Source organism: Phyllobates terribilis, unplaced genomic scaffold (genome assembly GCF_046119375.1).
Source record: "Phyllobates terribilis strain yellow unplaced genomic scaffold, ASM4611937v1 Scaffold_12__6_contigs__length_324123572, whole genome shotgun sequence".
Lineage (NCBI taxonomy): Eukaryota > Metazoa > Chordata > Amphibia > Anura > Dendrobatidae > Phyllobates > Phyllobates terribilis.
In genome coordinates this window covers 12246953-12273235 of record NW_027362772.1, presented here as the reverse complement: position 1 = coordinate 12273235, position 26283 = coordinate 12246953, and the positions used below count along the sequence as shown (strand labels likewise).

General features: G+C 51.7%; 1 pseudogene; it reads left to right on the top strand.

The window, feature by feature from the left end:
* The first annotated feature begins 12042 nt into the window (after positions 1-12042).
* The window catches only part of LOC141171907 (uncharacterized), a 30084-nt pseudogene continuing 15843 nt past the window's right edge, over positions 12043-26283 (top strand).

Genomic DNA, 26283 nt, shown 5'->3' with positions numbered 1-26283 from the left:
TTTGCACAGGCCATGGAATCTGGTGGCTCCCAGGCTCCTTCGCTCTCAGACCTGTACCAAGAGGTCTCTCGCCAGAGATCCCAACAGGATACTATCCTGTTCTATCTGCGGACAGTCAACTCCCGCTTGGATGCGCTATCCACCCCGACTGTCCACCTCTAACCACTCCAGCGGCACCTCAACCCAGTGGCGCTGTGGCACCCGGCTTAGGACCCCAGTTATCTGCTCCTCCACGTTTTGGTGGTGATCCTGCCCTATGTCGTAGCTTCATTAATCAGTGCACGCTGCACTTTAAGCTCCTGGCACATCAGTTCGCCTCCGACCGGGCCAAGGTGGCATTCGTCATGTCTCATCTCACCAGAGAGGCGTTGGCGTGGCTTAACCCTCTGTGTGAGAGAGGGGATCCTCTGGTGTCCGACCTCCAGGCTTTCCTCGCGGCTTTCCGGAAGGTGTTCGATGAGCCCGGACGAAAATCTTCTGCCTCCTCTCTTCTCCGACTCCACCAGGTGAATCTCTCTGTGGGTCAGTATGCCGTGCATTTCCGCACCCTCGCATCTGAACTTGCCTGGAACAATGAGGCTCTGGTGTCCACCTTTTGGGAGGGCCTTTCCGGATGGATCAAGGATGAGCTAGCCGGTCGTGACATACATCCCTCTCTGGACGACCTGGTGTCATTAGCTACACAGATAGACATCCGTTTTCAGGAGCGTTCTAAGGAGGCAACCCATGAGAGAAGATCCCTATGCCTCGCACCAACCTTCCAAAGGCCAGTCTCGCAACCAACAATCCCCCCGGTTTCTTATCCAGAGTCTATGCAAATAGATCAAGTTAAGATGGTCAAGTCTCGCCAGGAGGCCCGCCACGCCGAGGGGAGTTGCTTCTACTGTGGCAATATAGAGCATCCAATCCGCTCCTGTCCGGTGAGACCGGGAAACTCCAGTGTCTAGGACTGCTCGAAGAGGTCGTCCTAGGCAAAAGTTCTTCCTCTCCGCCCTTGACTCTGTCCGTGTCGGTTACCAGAAATAAGACCCGCTTCTTCGAGACTGCCTATCTGGATTCCAGAGCTGCTGGGAACCTCATTCAACAGGCCGTTGTGAAGCGATATCAGATTCCTACCATATGTCTGGCTGATCCTTTAGCGGTTTCCTCCATGGATGGAAAGCTTCTCTCTGAGACCATCTTGTTTGTCACTGAGCCTGTAACTCTTCAGTTGGGAATGCTACATTCGGAGAAGATCTCCTTCTACGTGCTGTCCGATCTCTCTCACTACTTCTTGCTTGGCCTGCCTTGGTTACAGAGACACAAGCCCATCCTGAATTGGAGCTCGGGTAAGGTGCTCCGCTGGGGTCAGGAATGTCATAAGTCCTGTCTGGTTCCTGTTCGTCCTGCTCGACCTAAGTCTACTCCAGCTAATTTACCTGGCCTGCCGGCACCTTACAGGTCATATGCGGACGTCTTTGATAAAAAGGAGGCAGAGACACTACCACCTCATAGGCCGTATCATTGCCCCATCGACCTAATACCTAGTGCTTCACCTCCTCGCGGGCGAATCTACCCCTTGTCGCTGGCCGAGACCCGTGCTATGTCTGAGTACATAGAAGAGAATCTTGCTAGGGGATTTATCCAGAAATCCACCTCTCCGGCTGGAGCAGGATTCTTCTTCATCAAAAAGAAAGACGGCTCTCTTTGTCCATGTATCGACTATAGGGGCCTAAACCAGATTGCCATCAAAAATAAGTACCTGTCACGTTGTCTCTGTATACTGGAGGTAGGGGGCCTAAGCTGACCCTAAGCTGGGGCCCTGACTAATCCCTCAACCTGGAGGTACTGTTAAAGGTACAGAGGTCCAGGCCGCCAGCGTAACCCCTACCTCCTGAGGATCCCTGCACCTAAGTAATCTAGTCCTGAGAAGGACCCCGATCACAACAAAAGGGGACAAGTAATAATATGCCCACACACAGTACTTAGACGAACGAGACAGTACAAGGGAAAAACCAAAACCACCTTGCATACAACAACTACACAACTACAACAGAGGGAACACCAACGGGAAAGGAGATAAATGATAAAGCGAGGAAGGGAAAAAACATTCCAAATACACTTATCTCAGAAACTCCAAATACCACGATCCGCTCTGTTAGTCAGAATGAAAAGCTTTCACCGACACTTCCCAAACAGACCAGCAGGCATTTGAAGGAGTCTCACTACAGCAGTATTGATTGCAGCTGGGCGAGGCTGGACCTCGTCTAGCACAGAGAGAGAGAGAATTAACTCCCTCACTGCCGAAAAACACAAAGCACCAACAAGTCAGCTGCGAGAAGTCAGGCTGTGTACTCGTGATGATCTTCGTGGCGACACACCCGTGACAGTACCCCCCCTTCTACGAGGGGCCTCCGGACCCTCAGGGCCAGGTTTATCCGGGTGAGTCGTGTGGAAGGCCCGAACTAATCGGTCTGCGTTAATATCCGACGCAGGAACCCACATCCTCTCCTCAGGACCATACCCTTTCCAATGAACCAGGTACTGAAGGGACCGGCGATTAAAGCGTGAATCGATGACCCTCGATACCTGGAACTCCAAGTTACCATTGACCACCACTGGAGGGGGAGGTAAAGGTGACGGTACCACCGGCGCCACATACCTCTTAAGCAACGATCTGTGGAACACGTTGTGAATTTTAAACGTAGGGGGGAGGTCAAGACGGAATGCCACCGGATTAATAATAGAACTGATTCTGTACGGCCCGATGAACCTGGGACCCAGTTTCCAGGAGGGAACCTTAAGTTTAATATTCCTGGTAGACAACCATACCCGATCGTTCACACTTAGGTCCGGACCAGACACTCTCCTCCTATCAGCCATACGTTTGTATCGGTTCCCCATAGTATTCAGATTCTTCAGCACCCCTCTCCATACTGAAGCGAGTGATGAGGAAAATCGTTCCTCCTCAGGAACCCCCGAAGAGCCCCCCCTACTGAAAGTACAAAACTGGGGGTGAAAACCATATGCCCCAAAAAACGGGGACCAACCCTGTGACAATACTGCTCCCACCCCTACCTCGGAAGCGTCTACCTCTACAATGAATGGCTGTGACGCATCAGGTTGAATGAGTATGGGTGCCGAGGCAAAACATTTTTTCAAGGAGGAGAATGCTTGACAAGCCTTGTCAGACCACCTAGAAAAATCCGTCCCCTTTTTAGTCATGTCTGTGAGAGGCTTAACCATGGACGAGAAATTACGAATGAACTTCCGGTAATAATTAGCAAACCCCAGGAAACGTTGTAGTGCCTTAAGATTCTCTGGCCGATCCCACTCAAGAACTGCCCGCACTTTCCCAGGGTCCATACGAAAACCGGACGCTGAAACCAGGAAGCCTAAAAACTGGAGTTCCTGTACGGCGAACACACACTTTTCCCATTTGGCATACAGTTTATTATCCCGCAAGATCTGTAACACCTGCCTAACGTGCTCCTGATGAGACACCAGATCCGGCGAGTAAATTAAGATATCATCCAGATATATGACAACAAACTGTCCCACCAGGTGGCGAAAAATGTCATTAACAAAGTGTTGGAACACCGCCGGGGCATTAGTCAGACCGAATGGCATGACAAGGTTCTCATAATGCCCCTCCGGAGTGTTAAACGCCGTCTTCCACTCATCCCCCTCCTTCATCCTAATCAGATTGTACGCCCCCCTGAGATCCAACTTAGAGAACCATTTGGCGCCCACGATCTGATTAAAGAGATCGGGAATAAGTGGGAGCGGATACGGATCTCGGACCGTAATCCGATTAAGTTCACGGAAATCCAGGCAAGGGCGTAGGCCTCCATCTTTCTTCTTAACAAAGAAGAACCCCGCAGCCACCGGTGAAGATGAAGGTCTAATATGCCCCTTAGCCAGACTTTCTGAAATATAATCCTTCATGGCCTGCCTCTCAGGACCAGAAAGGTTATACAACCTAGCTTTAGGTAACTTGGCCTCAGGGAGCAATTTTACAGAACAGTCATACTCGCGATGAGGAGGTAGTTCCTGACACCCTTTCTCCGAGAATACATCCTCAAAGTCCGCCAGAAATGGAGGTAAGACCCAAGGAGTAACCGCATCGATGACCGTGTTCATGCAGTTTTTATTACAGAATTTACTCCATTGGCTTATCTCTCTGGTTTGCCAATTAATAACCGGGTTATGCTTTGCTAACCAAGGAAGGCCCAACACTATAGGAGTGGGAAGACCCTCCAACACGTAGCAAGACAACAGTTCTTTATGTATCGCCCCCACTTGAAGTTTTACGTCATGCACAGCTTGCAAAAAACTTCCCTGACCTAGAGGCCCGGCATCGATCGAGAATATGGGGATGGGATTAGCCAACTCACTCAATCGCATACCTTGAACCCGGGCAAACCGAGCATCAACCAGATTAGCCCCGGCCCCACTATCCAGAAGAACAGATATCCTCTCAGTTCTCGTACCCACCACCACCTCCGCCGGTACGAGAAACTGAGACGAACCTAGGGACGAAATACCTACTCCCAGATTGCCGTCCACCACACAACCTGGGATCAACAGTTTTCCGACGACTCTTCACTCTGCAAGGGACGGGATGGACACCCCCCAATAAAATGTCCCTCTCTCCCGCAGAAGAAACACCTTCCTGTCTTATGGCGCACCACCGGTCCCCTCCCCCGAAATGATGTCCCTCCTAATTTCATAGGCTCCTCTGGACTGACCAGGGGAACCACCATATGAGGGGACCTTGTAGGAGGTGGAGTCATCACAGGGGGTAGAGTTATCCCGCACCTCTCCCGAAGCCGTCTGTCAACGCGAATAGCAAGGGCCATAGCGGCTTCCAGTGACGCGGGAGAGTCATACTGTGCCAACACATCCTGTAATTTGTCGGATAAACCTTGACAAAACTGGCTCCTAAGAGCCGGGTCATTCCACTGGGTGTCCGTGGCCCACCTACGGAACTCCGAACAGAATTCCTCCGCCGGACGATCTCCCTGCTGGATCCTACGTAACTTAGACTCAGCAAGGGAGATCCGATCTGGGTCATCATATACGAGTCCCAGAGCAGCAAAAAACCTATCCACTGACTGGAGAGCCGGGGAGCCCGGGGGAAGAGAGAACGCCCAAGATTGTGGGTCCCCTTGTAGGAGCGAGATGACAATTCCCACCCTTTGTTCTTCACTCCCCGATGACCGAGGCCGCAGCCGAAAGTACAACTTGCATGCCTCCCGGAAAACAAAAAACTTGTCCCGCCCCCCAGTGAACCTGTCAGGGAGAGCTACTTTAGGTTCTGGTCCGGCTTGCTCCTGAGGATGCAAAACCTTGGACCTAACGTCCGCCAGCTCCATGGACAAACTCTGCAACTGCCGAGCTAGACCGGCTACTGGATCCATGGTAGCTGGAGAAAAACTAAGTGGGTCGGTGAAAATGTCACGTTGTCTCTGTATACTGGAGGTAGGGGGCCTAAGCTGACCCTAAGCTGGGGCCCTGACTAATCCCTCAACCTGGAGGTACTGTTAAAGGTACAGAGGTCCAGGCCGCCAGCGTAACCCCTACCTCCTGAGGATCCCTGCACCTAAGTAATCTAGTCCTGAGAAGGACCCCGATCACAACAAAAGGGGACAAGTAATAATATGCCCACACACAGTACTTAGACGAACGAGACAGTACAAGGGAAAAACCAAAACCACCTTGCATACAACAACTACACAACTACAACAGAGGGAACACCAACGGGAAAGGAGATAAATGATAAAGCGAGGAAGGGAAAAAACATTCCAAATACACTTATCTCAGAAACTCCAAATACCACGATCCGCTCTGTTAGTCAGAATGAAAAGCTTTCACCGACACTTCCCAAACAGACCAGCAGGCATTTGAAGGAGTCTCACTACAGCAGTATTGATTGCAGCTGGGCGAGGCTGGACCTCGTCTAGCACAGAGAGAGAGAGAATTAACTCCCTCACTGCCGAAAAACACAAAGCACCAACAAGTCAGCTGCGAGAAGTCAGGCTGTGTACTCGTGACGATCTTCGTGGCAACACACCCGTGACAGTACCCCTTGCCTCTCATCTCGGAGCTGTTTGACCGCCTAAAAGGTACAAAAATCTTCACTAAGCTCGATCTTCCTGGGGCATACAATCTGGTCCAGATTTGCCAGGGAGACGAGTGGAAGACGGCATTCAACACTCGGGATGGTCACTACAAGTACTGCGTGAAGCCCTTCAGTCTCTGTAATGCTCCAGCCATCTTCCAGGAGTTAGTGAACGACATCTTCTGAGATCTCCTGTATTCCTGCGTGGTAGTGTATCTGGACGATATCTTGGTGTTCTCTCCTGATCTGCCCTCTCATCGGAGGGATGTTCGTCAGGTACTGCTGGGGCTCCGGAAGAATCGCCTGTATGCTAAGTGGGATCTGGACGATATCTAGGTGTTCTCTCCTGATCTGCCCTCTCATCGGAGGGATGTTCTTCAGGTACTGCTGGGGCTCCGGAAGAATCGCCTGTATGCTAAGTACGAGAAATGCGTCTTTGAGCAGACCTCCCTACCATTTTTGGGGTATATCATCTCTGAGACCGGACGGCGGATGGATCCCGAGAAGGTGTCTGCCGTCTTAAAGTGGCCCCGACCTGAGGGGTTGAAGGCTATTCAGCGGTTTCTGGGATTTGCTAATTATTACTGCCTCTTCATTCCTCATTTCTCCTTCCGGACTGCTCCCATCTCTGCTCTCACCCTTAAAGGGGCAAATCCCAAGGAATGGACTTCCGAGGCGGAAAGTGCCTTTGTCTCTCTTAAACAAGCCTTCTCCTCCGCTCCAGTGCTACATAGTCCAGATTGCAATAAACAATTCTTCTTGGAGGTTGATGCCTCTTCCTCCAGGGCCGGAGCAGTGCTCACCCAGAAATCCTCGTCCGGGCGAAGGGTGACCTGTGGCTTCTTCTCCAAACTCTTTTCTCCGTCTGAGTGCAATTACTCCATAGGAGATTGAGAACTGCTGGCCATCAAATTAGCGCTGGAGGAGTGGTGCTACTAGCTTGAAGGGGCCCTGCATTCGGTGGTCATCTACACTGGCCATAAAAACCTCGCTTACTTGCAGACCGCCCAAAGACTAAATCCGCATCAGGCCAGATGGTCTCTGTTCTTTGCACGTTTCAGCTTTACTCTCCATTACCGCCTGGCAGACAAGAATATTAAAGCTGCCCGTCTATCCCGCTCTTTCCTGTCTACCGACCAAGAGGAGGAGCCTCTACACATCATTGACCCCTCCAGAATAATGTCTGTTGCTCCGTTTGACCTGTCTCATCTTCCTCCTGGTAAGACCTTTGTGGCGGCTCAGGATCGGAAGAGGGTCTTACTTGTTCAAACTGGCTGGTCATGCCGACCAGAGGAAGACGCTTCTGCTTATTGCCCGACATTATTGGTGGCCCACCCTGGGCAAGGATGTTGCAGATTTTGTCGCGGCTTGTTCCTCCTGTGCCCGTAATAAGATACCTAGGCACCTCCCAGCTGGTCGTCTTCTTCCTCTCCCCGTGCCTTCTGCTCCTTGGCAACACATTGCTATGGACTTCATCACTGATCTTCCGGTATCTGCCGGTTCTACCGTCATATGGGTGGTCGCTTCTCCAAGATGGCTCACGTCATTCCTTTGCCTGGCCTTCCGTCCTCACCTGTGCTGGCTAAGGACTTCTTCCGTCACTTCTTTCGTCTCCACGGCTTACCCCTCCATATTGTCTCAGATAGAGGAGTTCAGTTCACTTCTCGGTTCTGGAGAGCCATGTGCAAGTTGCTGGATGTCACTTTGGACTTTTCTTCGGCCTATCATCCTCAGTACAATGGTCAGGTGGAACGTATTAATCAGATCCTCACCAGTTTTCTTCGGCACTTTGTCAACACTCACCATAGCGATTGGGTAGAACTTCTGCCTTGGACTGAGTTTTCTTATAACAACCATGTGAGTGAGTCCTCTGCTAAATCTCCGTTTTTTGTGGTTTACAGTCAACGCCCCCGAATTCCGTTTCCCGTCTTCAGTGGACAATCCTGCCGCAGAGTCTCTCATCAGTGACTTTTCTGTGATTTGGGAAGACACTAGATCTGTGCTTCTACAGTCCTCTGAGCGGATGAAGAGACACGCTGATAAAAGACGTCTGGATCCGCCTTTTTTCAAGGTCTGGCTTTCCTCTAAGTATGTTCGCCTCAAAATGCCTTCTTACAAGTTGGGTCTTCAATTCATTGGTCCGTTCGAGATTCTGAGTCAAATTAATCCGGTGACGTACAAGTTGAAACTTCCTGCCTCATTACGGATCCCCAACTCCTTCCATGTATCACTCCTCAAGCCAGTTGTCCTCAATCCTTTCTCTGATGATCCGGGTTCCAGTCATTTTGTTGATGAGCACATTTTCTATATGATGAGTGTTTTCTGTACGGAACCACCTACCGCTTCCATGGTGGTTTGAAGTACCCAAGTGGTAGATTCTTGGACAAATGGTTATAAATATATTTCTTTTATGTTCTAACATTGAGTTATTTGGGGCTGGCAATACTACCCACAAGAAGGTGATGTATATACTCTATTGATAACCTACAACATGTGTCTATGTACTTGCTGGGACAGCAGAGACTTCTGCAGGTTACTATAATAGTGTTTGACACCAGGTTCCCACTTGATGATTAACCCTGGCGATATAGAGATAACAGTATCTATTTTTACATGATTCCATATTGTGGGTTTGTGGCGCCATCTTGTGCTTTCCCACTGTATTTTTTTATTGTAATGTATTTTGTGTATTTTATCTTGTATTTAATAAAGCATTGTTATATTTCATGTATCTTGGTTCATGAGTACATTTTCTATATGATATGAGCTTTAGGTAATTTAGCATTAGAGACAAGATTAATAGCACAATCATAAGGACGATGGTGAGGTAGTATCTCCGCCTCTTTTTCCGAGAACACATCTCTGAAGTCCTTCAGGTACCACGGCCGACCCTCCAGACTAGCGGAGCAAATTTGCACCGACATTAGACATTTCTTATGACAATTTTCTTCTGACACCAATCAAGAACAGCAAGTGCTTCACTCTGTGCACCACACACTACTTTCGTTATCTACGTTCTGCTCTGAGCACATCGTACACACATGCGGCTCTGCTCTGTACACCTGGTACACACGCGGCTCCGCTCCGAACGCCTTGTACACGCGAGGCTCTGTATACCTTGTACACATGCAGCTCCACTCCATACACCTCGTACACATGCAGCTCCGCTCCATACACCTCGTACACAAGCGGCTCCGCTCTGTATACCTCGTTCGCGCCCAGCTCCACTCCGTATGCCTCGTACACACGCAGCTCTGCTCCGTACACCTTGTACACTTGCGGCTCCACTCCGTAAACCTTGTACACATGCGGCTCCGCTTTGTACACAAGCGCATAGCTCCCAACGGTCCCGCTTTTGAGGGCTCAGTCCCACGTCCTGTCATGGCTCAGCTGTTCTCCCGGCTGTGGAGGGTGGGGTGTTGCGGCGGTGGAGCAGCGGGCAGAGGTAGTAGCCGGCAGTTGCAGCTACCACGAGGCCGTGCTGACAGTGCCCGCTATTACGGAGAATGACTATTCACTCCTCTCCACGCCCATAGTCCCGGTGTGGAGAGGAGTGAATATCCCTGCAGCTCACCTTGGCATCTGAGGGCGCATGGCAGTGATGTCATGCGCTGCTCAGATGCTGGGATTAGCTACTGACAAGACGCAGCGCTGGAGCAGATGGGAGGAAGGAAGGTGAGTAGAAGTGTTTATTTTTTTCATGTGTGCAGTGATGGGGGGCCATGCATACAAAAATCGGGTCTGAGGGTGCCAGGCATACCAAGATTGGGTCTGAGGGTGCCATGCATACCAAGATTGGGTCTGAGGGCGTGTCACAGGTGTGTCAAAAGTGACAGACAGTTGCCCTGCAGTTGGTTGCAGGAGATCTCTACATTTGGCATTACAGACATCTTCTTAGAGGCTGTCTCTAGGATCCAGCGGCTACCTTCCTCTGGCTAATTAACACCCTGGTCTGGGTGTATAAATACCTGCTGTGTTCCAGAGGGAGGTACCAGCGATTTTCATTACTCCTTGTGAAGGCTTTAGCAAGAGCAGTACTTCGTCCTCTCTGGAGCTTGAGGATGTGTGCGCATTTGTCTGGAGTCATCTAAACCTAAGCTATTTTCCCGTTTGTCCTCCCTTGTTGTCTTTAGTGTTCAGTGGGGATCCACTAGTGCTCATCTCCTCCCCTCCCTAGCCTTAGCCATACGCCAGGGAAAGTCAGGGCGAGGAACGCATGTGGCGATTGGTGAAGAGCCAATATAGGTTCGTTAGGGGAGACAGGGTGACACTAGACCAGCCTAGGAGGTCTCCACTCCACCCCTTTCCCTAGAGTCTGGGCTCCTTCCCCTCTTCCATTTGTGTTGCACCAAGTCTTTCCCACACCTTGCGTGACAGCGAGCCATGTATGCCAGGATTGGGTCTGGGGAAGCCATGCATACTAGGATTAGGTCTGAGGGGGCCTTGCATACTAGGATTGGGTCTGAGGGGGCCATGCATACCAGGATTGAGGATGAGGGAGACATGCATACCAGGATTGGGGATGAGGGTGCCATGCATACCAGGATTGAGTCTGAGGGTGCCATGCATACCAGGATTGGGTCTGAGGGGGCCATGCATAACAGGATTGGGTCTGAGGGGGCCATGCATACCAGGATTGGGTCTGAGGGGGCCACGCATACCAGGATTGGGTCTGAGGGGCCACACGTACCAGGATTGGGTCTGAGGGGGCCATGCATACCAGGATTGGGTGTGAGGGGGCCACGCATACCATGATTGGGTGTGAGGGGGCCATGCATACCAGGATTGGGTGTGAGGGGGCCACGCATACCAGGATTGGGTGTGAGGGGGTCACGCATACCAGGATTGGGGCTGAGGGGGCCACGCACACCAGGATTGTGGCAGAGGGGGCCACCCATACCAGGATTGAGTCTGAGGAGGCCATGCATACCAGGATTGGCTCTGAGGGGGCTATATATGCCAAGATTGGGTCTGAGGGGGCTATATATGCCAGGATTGGGTCTGAGGGGGCCATGCATACCAGGATTGGGGCTGAGGGGGCCATGCATACCAGGATTGAATCTGAGGTGGCCATGCATACCAGGATTGGGTCTGCGGGGGCCATGCATACCAGGATTGGGTCTGAGGGGGCCATGCATACCAGGATTGGGTCTGAGGTGGCCATGCATACCAGGATTGGGTCTGAGGGGGCCATACATACCAGGATTGGGGATGAGGAGTGCCATACATACCAGGAATGGGGATGAGGAGGCCACGCATACCAGAAATGGGGATGAGGAAGCCACGCATACCAGGAATGGGGTCGTCTGCTGAATGCCCCTCAAACCAGCGCCCCTCTGACAACTCCTCCTGCCAGGGGAGAAAGAAATGGTAAATGGGCGTGTATTGGGGGGGTGTGGCCAGGGGCGTGACTAAACTTTGCCGCGGCTCCGCACACCTCGTACACACGCGGCTCTGCTCCGTACACCTCGTATACACAGCTCTACTCACCTCGTACACACACGACTCCGCTCCGTACACCTCGTACACACATGGCTCCGCTCCGTACACCTCGTACACACATGGCTCCGCTCCATACACCTTGTACACGCGCGGCTCTGCTCCGTATACCTCGTACACACACGGCTCCTCTCCGTACACCTCGTACACGCGCGGCTCTGCTCCGTACACCTCGTACACGCGCGGCTCTGCTCCGTACACCTCGTACACGCGCGGCTCCGCTCCGTACACCTCGTACACGCGCGGCTCCGCTCCGTACACCTCGTACACACGCGGCTCTGCTACATCCACACTGTAAACCCCTCCTGACCCCACACATAAACTTCAGCTCATCCAGCACCATGACAACCAGCACAGCAGAGTCCTGCATCCACTGAGGCCCCTGATCATGTGACCCCTGACTCCTCCCCTCCTGTGACCTCATCACAGCTCCTGTGCGCACACAACAGCCATATATGTGGTGGCGGCTCTGCAGGTGGAGGTATGTGGAGACCCCATTACTGGGCACAGGGGGCATTAACCCCTTCAGCACGGAGGCTCTTTTGGGGTCTTGTGTTGCCCCTTTATAAGAATCATAAGGTTTCTGTTCTGTTTCCTGTAATAGATACATACGACCCAACTATGGAGACAGGAAGGGAGGAAACGTATTGTTCTCAGAGTACAGGACCCCCACAGTGTAATGCCCCCATTATGCCCCTTATGCAGTATGTATGATGCCCCCACACAGTGTAATGCCCCCATTATGCCCCTTATGCAGGATGTATGATGCCCCCTCACAATGTAATGCCCTCATTATGCCCCTTATGCAGGATGTATGATGCCCCCACACAGTATAATGCCCCCATTATGCCCCTTATGCAGGATGTATGATGCCCCCATTATGCCCCATATGCAGGATGTATGATGCACCCACACAGTGTAATGCCCCATTATGCCCTTTATGCAGGATGTATGATGCCCCCACACAGTGTAATGCCCCCATTATGCCCCTTATGCAGTATGTATGATGCCCCCACGCAGTGTAATGCCCCCATTATGCCCCTTATGCAGTATGTATGATGCCCCCACGCAGTGTAATGCCCCCATTATGCCCCTTATGCTATATGTATGATGCTCCCACACAGTGTAATGCCCCCATTATGCTCCTTATGCAGGATGTATGATGCCCCCACACAGTGTAATGCCCCCATTATGCCCCTTATGTAGTATGTGTGATGCCTCCCACAGTGTTATGCCCCTTATGCAGTATGTATGATGCCCCCAGACAGTGTAATGCCCCCATTATGCCCCTTATGCAGTATGTATGATGCCCCTGTAAACAGGTGTCCGGATACAACACACAGGCACACAGAAACCCATTAACCGTGTGTTACTTTGTCTACTGACAAGGGTGATGGTCCGGACACATATAGGCCATTATACGCTCCGGCGTGGAACATATAACTACGGACATGGGCAGTCACGGGTACGAGTTGTGCAGTGGCAATCAGTTTAACTGGGGTTTCAGTGTAAAGCGCGTCACTTTTGGACATGTACTCCGTGGGACAGACATTATCGGACCTCTAGCGCATGAGAAGTAGCGCAGTACATTACTGTAGACATACTCTATTCTATATATAGACTATTCTATATGACAATTCACCTCTAGGAATGAGAATGGGTCTCCTAGTCTGGGGAGGGGTTTGGATGAAGTGGGATATTTATACATGGACACCTGGCTATTACTATGCTGAACATCATGAATTATCATTCCTGTATCAAGCCTCCTGATGAAGCTGTTGAGGCGGATTATTGAAACATTCTCTGATGAGGACCATACCCTTTCCTTTATACCTTGAGACATATATCTGGTGCTATTTAATGTATCAGTGTATTTTTTTGATATATCAGAATTAACTAGGACTTCTGAGGGACAGCCACCGGTGAGCGGGGGCACCATTGTCGTTCCTTAGGGTGCTTAACCTGCGTGGCTAGGCAGTATCCGCTTTGTTTCGGTGCGGGATAGGGTCCCCACAGGGGATGATGGGCCTTCCCATAATAGTTTACTGGACTGTTGTAGCTTGTAACAAAAGTTATATACCGCTACATGTAAGCGGAAAGTTTCTGACTCTGCATAATGCAGAAGAAGCATTCATAAAGTGTTGAAAAGTTTAGTTTTGAACTTTGGTCTCCCTCATTCATCTCCATACCATCTGGTGTGGACCTGCCAAGTACAAAAGCAGCATGTGGTATGCAGAGTTGGGAGATATGACTCTGCCAAATATATATACAGTATATAAGCTATTGAACCCGTTCTACGCCCGGGTGGTGAGCATTTTTATTGGCATATCGTCTCCCATCCCGGTATTTGTGCTCCCCAATCCTGTACCCCCATCCTGTTATGTGCTGCCCCCATCCTATCCTGGTATGCATGGCACCCCTCACCCCCAATCCTGGTATGCATGGCACCCCTCACCCCCAATCCTGGTATGCATGGCACCCCTCACCCCCAATCCTGGTATGCATGGCACCCCTCACCCCCAATCCTGGTATGCATGGCACCCCTCACCCCCAATCCTGGTATGCATGGTACCCCTCATCCCCATCCTGGTATGCATGGCACCGCTCATCCCTAATCCTGGCATGCATGGCATCCCTCATTTCCAAATCTGGTATACATGGAACCCCTCATCCCAATCCTAGTATGCATGGCACCCCATCTCTCATCCTGGTATGCATGGCCCCCTCATCCCAAATTTGGTATACATGGCACCCCTCATCCCCCAATCCTGGTACCCAATCCCTCATCCTGGTATGCATGGCTTCCTCATCCCCCTATCCTGGTATGCATGGCATCCCATCCCTCGTCCCTATCCTGGTATGTATGGTACCCCTCATCCCTATCCTGGTATGTATGGTACCCCTCATCCTGGTATGCATGGCACCCCATCCCTCATCCTGGTATGCATGGTACCCCGCATCCAGGGCCGGCTCCAGGTTTTTGTGGGCCCCGGGCGAAAGAGTCTCAGTGGGCCCCTTTAGCACATACCACAATTGATGATGCACAGATACGGCGGAGAAATATAGGTATACAACACAGGGCCCAGCCTGCCACCTCATCCTTCACATATGCAGACATGCACGCACACACACACAGTGCACAGACATGCACACACACACAAAGTACTCAGACAATCACACACACACACAATACGCAGACACACACACACACACACACAATACGCAGACACACACACAATAGGCAGACACGCGCACACACACACAATACCCCGACACACACAATACCCCGACACGCGCACACACACACACACAATACGCAGACGCGCGCACACACACAATACGCAGACGCGCGCGCGCGCACACACACACAATACGCAGACGCGCGCGCACACACAATACCCTGACACACACACAATACCCCGACACGCGCAGACACACGCAGACTCGCGCGCGCGCGCGCACACACACAATACGCAGACACACGCGCACACACACAATACGCAGACGCGCACACACAATACGCAGACGCGCGCACACACACAATACCCTGACACACACACAATACTCCGACGCGCGCACACACACACAATACACAGACACACACACAATACGCAGACGCGCACACACAATACGCAGACGCGCACACACAATACGCAGACGCGCACACACAATACGCAGACACACACGCGCACACACACAATACGCAGACGCGCGCACACACACAATACCCTGACACACACACAATACCCCTACACGCGCACACACACACAATACGCAGACACGCGCGCACACACAATACTTAGACACACACACACACAATACTCAGACACACACACACTATACGCCGACACACAATACGCAGACACGCACACACAATATGCAGACATGCACGCACACACATGCACACAATACGCAGACACGCGCATCCATACGGTACGTAGGCATGCACACATATACACACATGAACATGGTACACAGATATACACACACAATATGCAGACACTCACAGATACATACACATACATATTTGAACACATTCTTAAAAACACATATAAAACAGACATAAATATATATACACAGTCATACACACTGACATACACAGACATTCACATCATACATGCACACACACATAAGAAATATTTTTTATATGGGGATTGGGGAAGCTCGCTCACCTGCCCCCTGGCCTGTGTCCCATCCAGCTCCTCAGTCATGTGGCAGTGTAGGGCCTCAGGCGTGTCACATGGCCCTGGACCATCAGGGGGGCCCACTCGCTGTCAGGGCCCGGGCCGCTTCCCCGGCATCTGTGCAGGGCCACCGGTGCTGTTCAAGCCCTGCTCTGCTACATGCAGCCGCAGCAGTGTGCGGTCAGTGTGCTGCTGCTCCACCAATCCGGCCCAGTGCTGTCACTTTCCAGACATGGCCGCGCGCTGTGCGGCTGTGTCTGGTAGTAATGCTGGGGAAGCGGCCCGGGCCCCGATAACGAGTGGGCCCCCCTGATGGTCCAGGGCCCCGGCACTTGCCCGGGTACACCAGGTGCTGACGACGGCCCTGCCCGCATCCCTATTCTGGTATGTATGGTACCTCTCATCATGGTATACATGGCCCCCTCATCCTAAATTTGTATACATGGCAACCCTCATCCCAATCCTGATATGTATGGCACCCCTCATCCCCCAATCCTGGTATGTATGGTACCCAATCCATCATCCTGGTATGCATGGCTTCCTCATCCCCCAATCCTGGTATGCATGGCACCCAATCCCTCATCCTGGTATGCATGGCTTCCTCATCCCCAATCCTGGTATACATGGCACCCCTCATCCCCCAATCCTGGTATGTATGGTACCCAATCCCTCATCCTGGTATGCATGGCTTCCTCATCCCCCAATTCTGGTATGCATGGCACCCCATCCCTCATCCCTATCCTGGTATGTATGGTACCCCTCATACCTATCCTGGTATGTATGGTACCCCATCCTGGTATGCATGGCACCCCATCCTGGTATGCATGGTACCCCGCATCCCTATTCTGGTATCTAAGGTACCTCTCATCCTGGTATACATGGCCCCCTCATCCCAAATTTGGTATACATGGCACCCCTCATCCCAAACCTGGTATGTATGTCACCCTTCATCCCCCAATCCTGGTATGTATGGTACCCAATCCCTCATCCTGGTATGCATGGCTTCCTCATCCCCCAATCCTGGTATGCATGGCACCCAATCCCTCATCCTGGTATGTATGGCACCCCATCCTTCATCCTGTTATGTATGGTACCCCTCATCCCTATCCTTGTATGTATGGTACCCCTCATCCTGATATGCATGGCACCCCATACATCATCCTGGTATGCATGGTACCCCTCATCCCTATTCTGGTATGTATGGTACCTCTCATCCTGGTAAACATGGCACCCTTCATCCAAATTCTGGTATGTATGGCTTCCCTCATCCCCCAATCCTGGTATACATGGCACACCATCCCTCATCCTGGTATGCATGGTACCCCTCATCCTGGCACCCCTCATCCCCCAATCCTTGTATGTATGGCTCCCTCATCCCCCAATCCTGGTATGCATGGCATCCAATCCCTCATCCTGGTATGCATGGCTCCCTCATCCCCTATCCTGGTATGTATGGCCCCCTCATCCCTATCCTGGTATGCATGGCACTCCTCATCCCCTAATCCTGGTATGTATGGCACCACATCCCTTATCCTGGCATGCGTGGCACCCCATCCCTCATCCTGGTATACATGGTACCCCTCATTCCTATCCTGGTATGTATGGTACTCCTCATCCTGGTATACATGGCACCCCTCATCCCAATTCTGGTATGTATGGCATCCCTCATCCTGGTATGTGTGGTACCCCTCATCCCTATCCTGGTATGTATGGTACCCCTCATCCTGGTATTCATGGCACCCTATCCCTCATCCTGGTATGCATGGCACCCCATCCATCATCCTGGTATGCATGGTACCCCTCATCCCTATTCTGGTATGTATGGTACCTCTCATCCTGGTATACATGGCACCCCTCATCCCAATTCTGGTATGTATGGCATCCCTCATCCCCCAATCCTGGTATGCATGTCACCCCATCCCTCATCCTGGTATGCATGGTACCCCTCATCCTGGCACCCCTCATCCCCCAATCCTTGTATGTATGGCCCCTCATCCCCCAATCCTGGTATGCATGTCATCCAATCCCTCATTCTGGTATGCATGGCTCCCTCATCACCTATCCTGGTATGTATGGCCCCCTCATCCCTATGCTGGTATGCATGGCACTCCTCATCCCCTAATCCCGGTATGCATGGCACCCCATCCCTTATCCTGGTATGCATGACACCCCATCCCTCATCCTAGTATGCATGGTACCCCTCATCCCTATCCTGGTATGCATGGTACCCCTCATCCCTATCCTGGTATGCATGGTCCCCTCACCCCTCAATCCCGGTATACATGGCACCCCTTACCCGCCAATCCTGGTAAGCATGGCACCCCATCCTCACCCTGGTATGCATGGTTCCTCCCCTCACCCCCCAGTCCTGGTATGCATGGTCCCTTCACCCGCCAGTCCTTGTATGCATGGTACCCCTCACCCCCCAATCCTGGTATGCATGGTCCCCTCACGCCCCAATCCTGGTATGCATGGTACCCTCTCATCCCAATCCTGGTTTGCATGGCACCCCTCACCCCCCAATCCTGGTATGCATGGCACCCCTCACCCCCCAATCCTGGTATGCATGGCACCCCTCACCCCCAATCCTGGTATGCATGGCACCCCTCACCCCCCAATCCAGGTATGCATGGTACCACCTCACCCCCCAATCCTGATATGCATGGTCCCCCTCATCCCCCAATCCTGGTATGCATGGTACCCCGCATCCCTATTCTGGTATGTGAGGTACCTCTCATCCTGGTATACATGGCCCCCTCATCCCAAATTTGGTATACATGGCACCCCTCATCCCAATCCTGGTATGTATGGCACCCCTCATCCCCCAATCCTGGTATGTATGGTACCCAATCCCTCATCCTGGTATGCATGGCTTCCTCATCCCCCAATCCTGGTATGCATGGCACCCAATCCCTCATCCTGGTATGCATGGCTTCCTCATCCCCAATCCTGGTATACATGGCACCCCTCATCCCCCAATCCTGGTATGCATGGTACCCCGCATCCCTATTCTAGTTTGTAAGGTACCTCTCATCCTGGTATACATGGCCCCCTCATCCCAAATTTGGTATACATGGCACCCCTCATCCCAATCCTGGTATGTATGGCACCCTTCATCCCCCAATCCTGGTATGTATGGTACCCAGTCCCTCATCCTGGTATGCATGGCTTCCTCATCCCCCAATCATGGTATGCATGGCACCCAATCCCTCATCCTGGTATGTATGGCACCCCATCCTTCATCCTGGTATGTATGGTACACCTCATCCCTATCCTGGTATGTATGGTACCCCTCATCCTGGTATGCATGGCACCCAATCCCTCATCCTGGTATAAATGGTACCCCTCATCCCTATTCTGGTATGTATGGTGCCTCTCATCCTGGTAAACATGGCACCCTTCATCCAAATTCTGGTATGTATGGCATCCCTCATCCCCCAATCCTAGTATGCATGGCACACCTGTCACGGGTGTGTTGCCACGAAGATCGTCACGAGTACACAGCCTGACTTCTCGCAGCTGACTTGTTGGTGCTTTGTGTTTTTTCGGCAGTGTAGGAGTTAATTCTCTCTCTCTCTGGGCTAGCTGAGGTCCAGCCTCGCCCAGCTGCAATCAATGCTTCTTTAGTGAGACTCCTTTATATTCCTGCAGGTCTGTTTGGGAGGTGTCGGTGAAAGCTTTTCATTCTGACTTACAGAGCGGATCGTGGTGTTTGGAGTTGCTGAGATAAGTGCATTTGGAAGTGTTTTTTCCCTTTCCTCGCTTTATCATTTATCTCCTTTCCCGTTGGTGTTCCCTCTGTTGTAGTTGTGTAGAAGTTGTATGCAAGGTGGTTTTGGTTTTTCCCTTGTACTGTCTCGTTCGTCTAAATACTGTGTGTGGGCATATTATTTCTGGTTCCCTATTGTTGTGATCGGGGTCCTTCTCAGGACTAGATTACTTAGGTGCAGGGATCCTCAGGAGGTAGGGGTTACGCTGGCGGCCTGGACCTCTGTACCTTTAACAGTACCTCCAGGTTGAGGGGTTAGTCAGGGTCCCAGCTTAGGGTCAGCTTAGGCCCCCTACCTCCAGTATTCTGTGACAGTGTGACATTTTCACCGACCATCTTAGTTTTCTCCAGCTACCATGGATCCAGTAGCCGGTCTAGCTCGGCAGTTGCAGAGTTTGTCCATGGGGCTGGCGGACGTTAAGTCCAAGGTTTTGCATCCTCCGGAGCAAGCCGGACCAGAACCTAAAGTAGCTCTCCCTGACAGGTTCACTGGGGGGCGGGACAAGTTTTTTGTTTTCCGGGAGGCATGCAAATTGTACTTTCGGCTGCGGCCTCGGTCATCGGGCAGTGAAGAACAAAGGGTGGGAATTGTCATCTCGCTCCTACAAGGGGACCCTCAATCTTGGGCGTTCTCTCTTCCCCCAAGCTCCCCGGTTCTCCAGTCAGTGGATAGGTTTTTCGCTGCTCTGGGACTCGTATATGATGACCCAGATCGGATCTCCCTTGCTGAGTCTAAGTTACGTAGGATTCAGCAGGGAGATCGTCCGGCGGAGGAATTCTGTTCGGAGTTCCGTAGGTGGGCCACGGACACCCAGTGGAATGACCCGGCTCTTAGGAGCCAGTTTTGTCATGGTTTATCCGACAAATTACAGGATGTGTTGGCACAGTATGACTCTCCCGCGTCACTGGAAGCCGCTATGGCCCTTGCTATTCGTGTTGACAGACGGCTTCGGGAGAGGTGCGGGATAACTCTACCCCCTGTAATGTCTCCACCTCCTACAAGGTCCCCTCATATGGTGGTTCCCCTGGTCAGTCCGGAGGAGCCTATGCAATTAGGAGGGACATCATTTCGGGGAAGGGGACCGGTGGTGCGCCATAAGACAGGAAGGTGTTTCCTCTGCGGGAAAAAGGGACATTTTATTGGGGGGTGTCCATCCCGTCCCTTGCAGAGTAAAGAGTCGTCGAAAAAACTGTTGATCCCAGGTTGTGTGGTGGACGGCAATCTGGGAGTAGGTATTTCGTCCCTAGGTTCGTCTCAGTTTCTCGTACCGGCGGAGGTGGTGGTGGGTACGAGAACTGAGAGGATATCTGTTCTTCTGGATAGTGGGGCCGGGGCTAATCTGGTTGATGCTCGGTTTGCCCGGGTTCAAGGTATGCGATTGAGTGAGTTGGCTAAACCCATCCCCATATTCTCGATCGATGCCAGGCCTCTCGGTCAGGGAAGTTTTTTGCAAGCTGTGCATGGTGTAAAACTTCAAGTGGGGGCAATACATAAAGAACTGTTGTCTTGCTACGTGTTGGAGGGTCTTCCCACTCCTATAGTGTTGGGCCTTCCTTGGTTAGCTAAGCATAACCCGGTTATTAATTGGCAAACCAGAGAGATAAGCCAATGGAGTAAATTCTGTAATAAAAACTGCATGAACACGGTCATCGGTGCAGTTACTCCTTGGGTCTTACCTCCATTTCTGGCGGACTTTGAGGATGTATTCTCGGAGAATGGGTGTCAGGAACTACCTCCTCATCGCGAGTATGACTGTTCTGTAAAACTGCTCCCTGAGGCCAAGTTACCTAAAGCTAGGTTGTATAACCTTTCTGGTCCTGAGAGGCAGGCCATGAAGGATTATATTTCTGAAAGTCTGGCTAAGGGGCATATTAGACCTTCATCTTCACCGGTGGCCGCGGGGTTCTTCTTTGTTAAGAAGAAAGATGGAGGCCTACGCCCTTGCCTGGATTTCCGTGAACTTAATCGGATTACGGTCCGAGATCCGTATCCGCTCCCACTTATTCCCGATCTCTTTAATCAGATCGTGGGCGCCAAATGGTTCTCTAAGTTGGATCTCAGGGGGGCGTACAATCTGATTAGGATGAAGGAGGGGGATGAGTGGAAGACGGCTTTTAACACTCCGGAGGGGCATTATGAGAACCTTGTCATGCCATTCGGTCTGACTAATGCCCCGGCGGTGTTTCAACACTTTGTTAATGATATTTTTCGCCACCTGGTGGGACAGTTTGTTGTCATATATCTGGATGATATCTTAATTTACTCGCCGGATCTGGTGTCTCATCAGGAGCACGTTAGACAGGTGTTACAGATCTTGCGGGATAATAAACTGTATGCCAAGTGGGAAAAGTGTGTGTTCGCCGTACAGGAACTCCAGTTTTTAGGCTTCCTGGTTTCAGCGTCCGGTTTTCGTATGGACCCTGGGAAAGTGCGGGCAGTTCTTGAGTGGGATCGGCCGGAGAATCTTAAGGCACTACAACGTTTCCTGGGGTTTGCTAACTATTACCGGAAGTTCATTCGTAATTTCTCGTCCATGGTTAAGCCTCTCACAGACATGACTAAAAAGGGGACGGATTTTTCTAGGTGGTCTGACAAGGCTTGTCAAGCATTCTCCTCCTTGAAAAAATGTTTTGCCTCGGCACCCATTCTCATTCAACCTGATGCGTCTCAGCCATTCTTTGTAGAGGTAGACGCTTCCGAGGTAGGGGTGGGAGCAGTATTGTCACAGGGTTCGTCCCCTGGTAAGTGGCATCCATGCGCCTTTTTCTCTAAAAAGTTGTCGTCCGCTGAGAGGAATTACGATGTCGGCAATAGGGAACTCTTGGCCATTAAGTTAGCTTTTGAGGAGTGGCGCCATTTTTTGGAGGGGGCAGTTCATCCGGTCACCGTCATCACCGATCACAAGAACCTGCTATATCTGGAGTCCGCTAAACGTCTGAATCCCAGACAAGCTAGGTGGTCATTGTTTTTTACCAGGTTTAATTTCGTCGTTACATATCGTCCTGGGTCTAAAAATGTAAAGGCGGATGCCTTATCTCGCAGTTTCCCTGGGGCCGGGAATACGGACGACCCGATTCCTATTCTTCAGGAGGGGGTGGTGGTTTCGGCAGTATGCTCTGAGCTGGAGGAGGAGATATTGGAGGCTCAGGGGGACGCCCCTGTTGGACCTTCGGGGAGACTGTTCGTTCCAGATCAGTTGCGACAAAAGGTGATCGAGGCACACCATAACTCAGTTTTTGCAGGACACCCGGGGAGTAAAGCAACTGTGGATCTCCTCTCGCGTCGGTTTTGGTGGCCTAACTTACATAAAGAGGTGGTAACTTTTGTCGCATCCTGTGGGGTTTGTGCGCACTCTAAGACCTCACATACCCGTCCGTCTGGGGCCCTCTTACCTTTGAAGATCCCGGAGCGTCCTTGGACTCATCTGTCTATGGACTTTATTACGGACCTCCCTCCGTCTTCGGGTAAAACGGTCATACTCGTTGTAGTGGACAGGTTCAGCAAGATGGCACATTTTATCGCTCTTCCGGCTCTTCCTAATGCTAAAACTCTTGCGCAGGTATTCATTGGGGAGATTGTGAGGCTTCACGGGGTACCCTCCGAGGTGGTGTCTGATCGGGGGTCTCAGTTTGTGTCCAAGTTCTGGAAGGCGTTTTGTGCTCGGCGGGGGATGCATTTGTCATTCTCGTCGGCTTTTCATCCTCAGACCAATGGTCAGACGGAACGTATGAACCAGAGCTTGGAGACATATCTTCGGTGTTTTGTGTCAGAGAACCAGGAGGACTGGGCTTCTTTCCTACCTCTGGCAGAGTTTGCTCTCAATAATAGGCGGAGCGAGTCCACTGGTAAGTCCCCGTTTTTTGGGGCATATGGTTTTCACCCCCAGTTTTGTACTTTCAGTAGGGGGGGCTCTTCGGGGGTTCCGGAGGAGGAACGATTTTCCTCATCTCTCGCTTCAGTATGGAGAGGGGTGCTGAAGAATCTGAATACTATGGGGAACCGATACAAACGTATGGCTGATAGGAGGAGAGTGTCTGGTCCGGACCTAAGTGTGAACGATCGGGTATGGTTGTCTACCAGGAATATTAAACTTAAGGTTCCCTCCTGGAAACTGGGTCCCAGGTTCATCGGGCCGTACAGAATCAGTTCTGTTATTAATCCGGTGGCATTCCGTCTTGACCTCCCCCCTACGTTTAAAATTCACAACGTGTTTCACAGATCATTGCTTAAGAGGTATGTGGCGCCGGTGGTACCGTCACCTTTACCTCCCCCTCCTGTGGTTGTCAATGGTAACTTGGAGTTCCAGGTATCGAGGGTCATTGATTCACGCTTTAATCGCCGGTCCCTTCAGTACTTGGTTCATTGGAAGGGGTATGGTCCTGAGGAGAGGATGTGGGTTCCTGCGTCGGATATTAACGCAGACCGATTAGTTCGGGCCTTCCACTCGACTCACCCGGATAAACCTGGCCCTGAGGGTCCGGAGGCCCCTCGTAGAAGGAGGGGTACTGTCACGGGTGTGTTGCCACGAAGATCGTCACGAGTACACAGCCTGACTTCTCGCAGCTGACTTGTTGGTGCTTTGTGTTTTTTCGGCAGTGTAGGAGTTAATTCTCTCTCTCTCTGGGCTAGCTGAGGTCCAGCCTCGCCCAGCTGCAATCAATGCTTCTTTAGTGAGACTCCTTTATATTCCTGCAGGTCTGTTTGGGAGGTGTCGGTGAAAGCTTTTCATTCTGACTTACAGAGCGGATCGTGGTGTTTGGAGTTGCTGAGATAAGTGCATTTGGAAGTGTTTTTTCCCTTTCCTCGCTTTATCATTTATCTCCTTTCCCGTTGGTGTTCCCTCTGTTGTAGTTGTGTAGAAGTTGTATGCAAGGTGGTTTTGGTTTTTCCCTTGTACTGTCTCGTTCGTCTAAATACTGTGTGTGGGCATATTATTTCTGGTTCCCTATTGTTGTGATCGGGGTCCTTCTCAGGACTAGATTACTTAGGTGCAGGGATCCTCAGGAGGTAGGGGTTACGCTGGCGGCCTGGACCTCTGTACCTTTAACAGTACCTCCAGGTTGAGGGGTTAGTCAGGGTCCCAGCTTAGGGTCAGCTTAGGCCCCCTACCTCCAGTATTCTGTGACAGTGTGACAACACCATCCCTCATCCTGGTATGCATGGTACCCCTCATCCTGGCACCCCTCATCCCCCAGTCCTTGTATGTATTGCCCCCTCATCCCCCAATCCTGGTATGCATGGCATCCAATCCCTCATCCTGGTATGCATGGCTCCCTCATCCCCTATCCTGGTATGTATGGCCCCCTCATCCCTATCCTGGTATGCATGGCACTGCTCATCCCCTAATCCTGGTATGTATGGCACCCCATCCCTTATCCTGGCATGCATGGCACCCCATCCCTCATCCTGGTATGCATGGTACCCCTCATTACTTTCCTGGTATGTATGGTACCCCTCATCCTGGTATACATGGCACCCCTCATCCCAATTCTGGTATGCATGGCATCCCTCATCCCCCAATCCTGATATGCATGGCACCCCATCCCTCATCCTGGTATGTCTGGTACCCCTCATCCCTATCCTGGTATGTATGGTACCCGTCATCCTTGTATTCATGGCACCCTATCCCTCATCCTGGTATGTGTGGTACCCCTCATCCCTATCCTGGTATGTATAGTACCCCTCATCCTGGTATGCATGGCACCCCATCCATCATCCTGGTATGCATGGTACCCCTCATCCCTATTCTGGTATGTATGGCATCCCTCATCCCCCAATCCTGGTATGCATGTCACCCCATCCCTCATCCTGGTATGCATGGTACCCCTCATCCTGGCACCCCTCATCCCCCAATCCTTGTATGTATGGCCCCCTCATCCCCCAATCCTGGTATGCATGTCATCCAATCCCTCATTCTGGTATGCATGGCTCCCTCATCACCTATCCTGTTATGTATGGCCCCCTCATCCCTATCCTGGTATGCATGGCACTTCTCATCCCCTAATCCAGGTATGCATGGCACCCCATCCCTTATCCTGGTATGCATGACACCCCATCCCTCATCCTAGTATGCATGGTACCCCTCATCCCTATCCTGGTATGCATGGTCCCCTCACCCCTCAATCCTGGTATACATGGCACCCCTCACCCCCCCAATCCTGGTAAGCATGGCACCCCATCCTCACCCTGGTATGCATGGTTCCTCCCCTCACCCCCCAGTCCTGGTATGCATGGTCCCTTCACCCGCCAGTCCATGTATGCATGGTACCCCTCACCCCCCAATCCTGGTATGCATGGTCCCCTCACGCCCCAATCCTGGTATGCATGGTATCCCCTCATCCCTATCCTGGTATGCGTGGTACCCCCTCATCCCAATCCTGGTATGCATGGCACCCCTCACCCCCCAATCCTGGTATGCATGGCACCCCTCACCCCACAATCCTGGTATGCATGGCCACCCCTCACCCCCCAATCCTGTTATGTATGGCACCCTTCACCCCCCTATCCTGGTATGCATGGCACCCCTCACCCCCCTATCCTGGTATGCATGGCACCCCTCACGCCCCAATCCTGGTATGCATGGCACCCCTCACGCCCCAATCCTGGTATGCATGGTACCCCCTCATCCCTATCCTGGTATGCATGGTACCCCCTCATCTCAATCCTGGTATGCATGGCACCCCTCACCCCCCAATCCTGGTATGCATGGCACCCCTCACCCCCCATT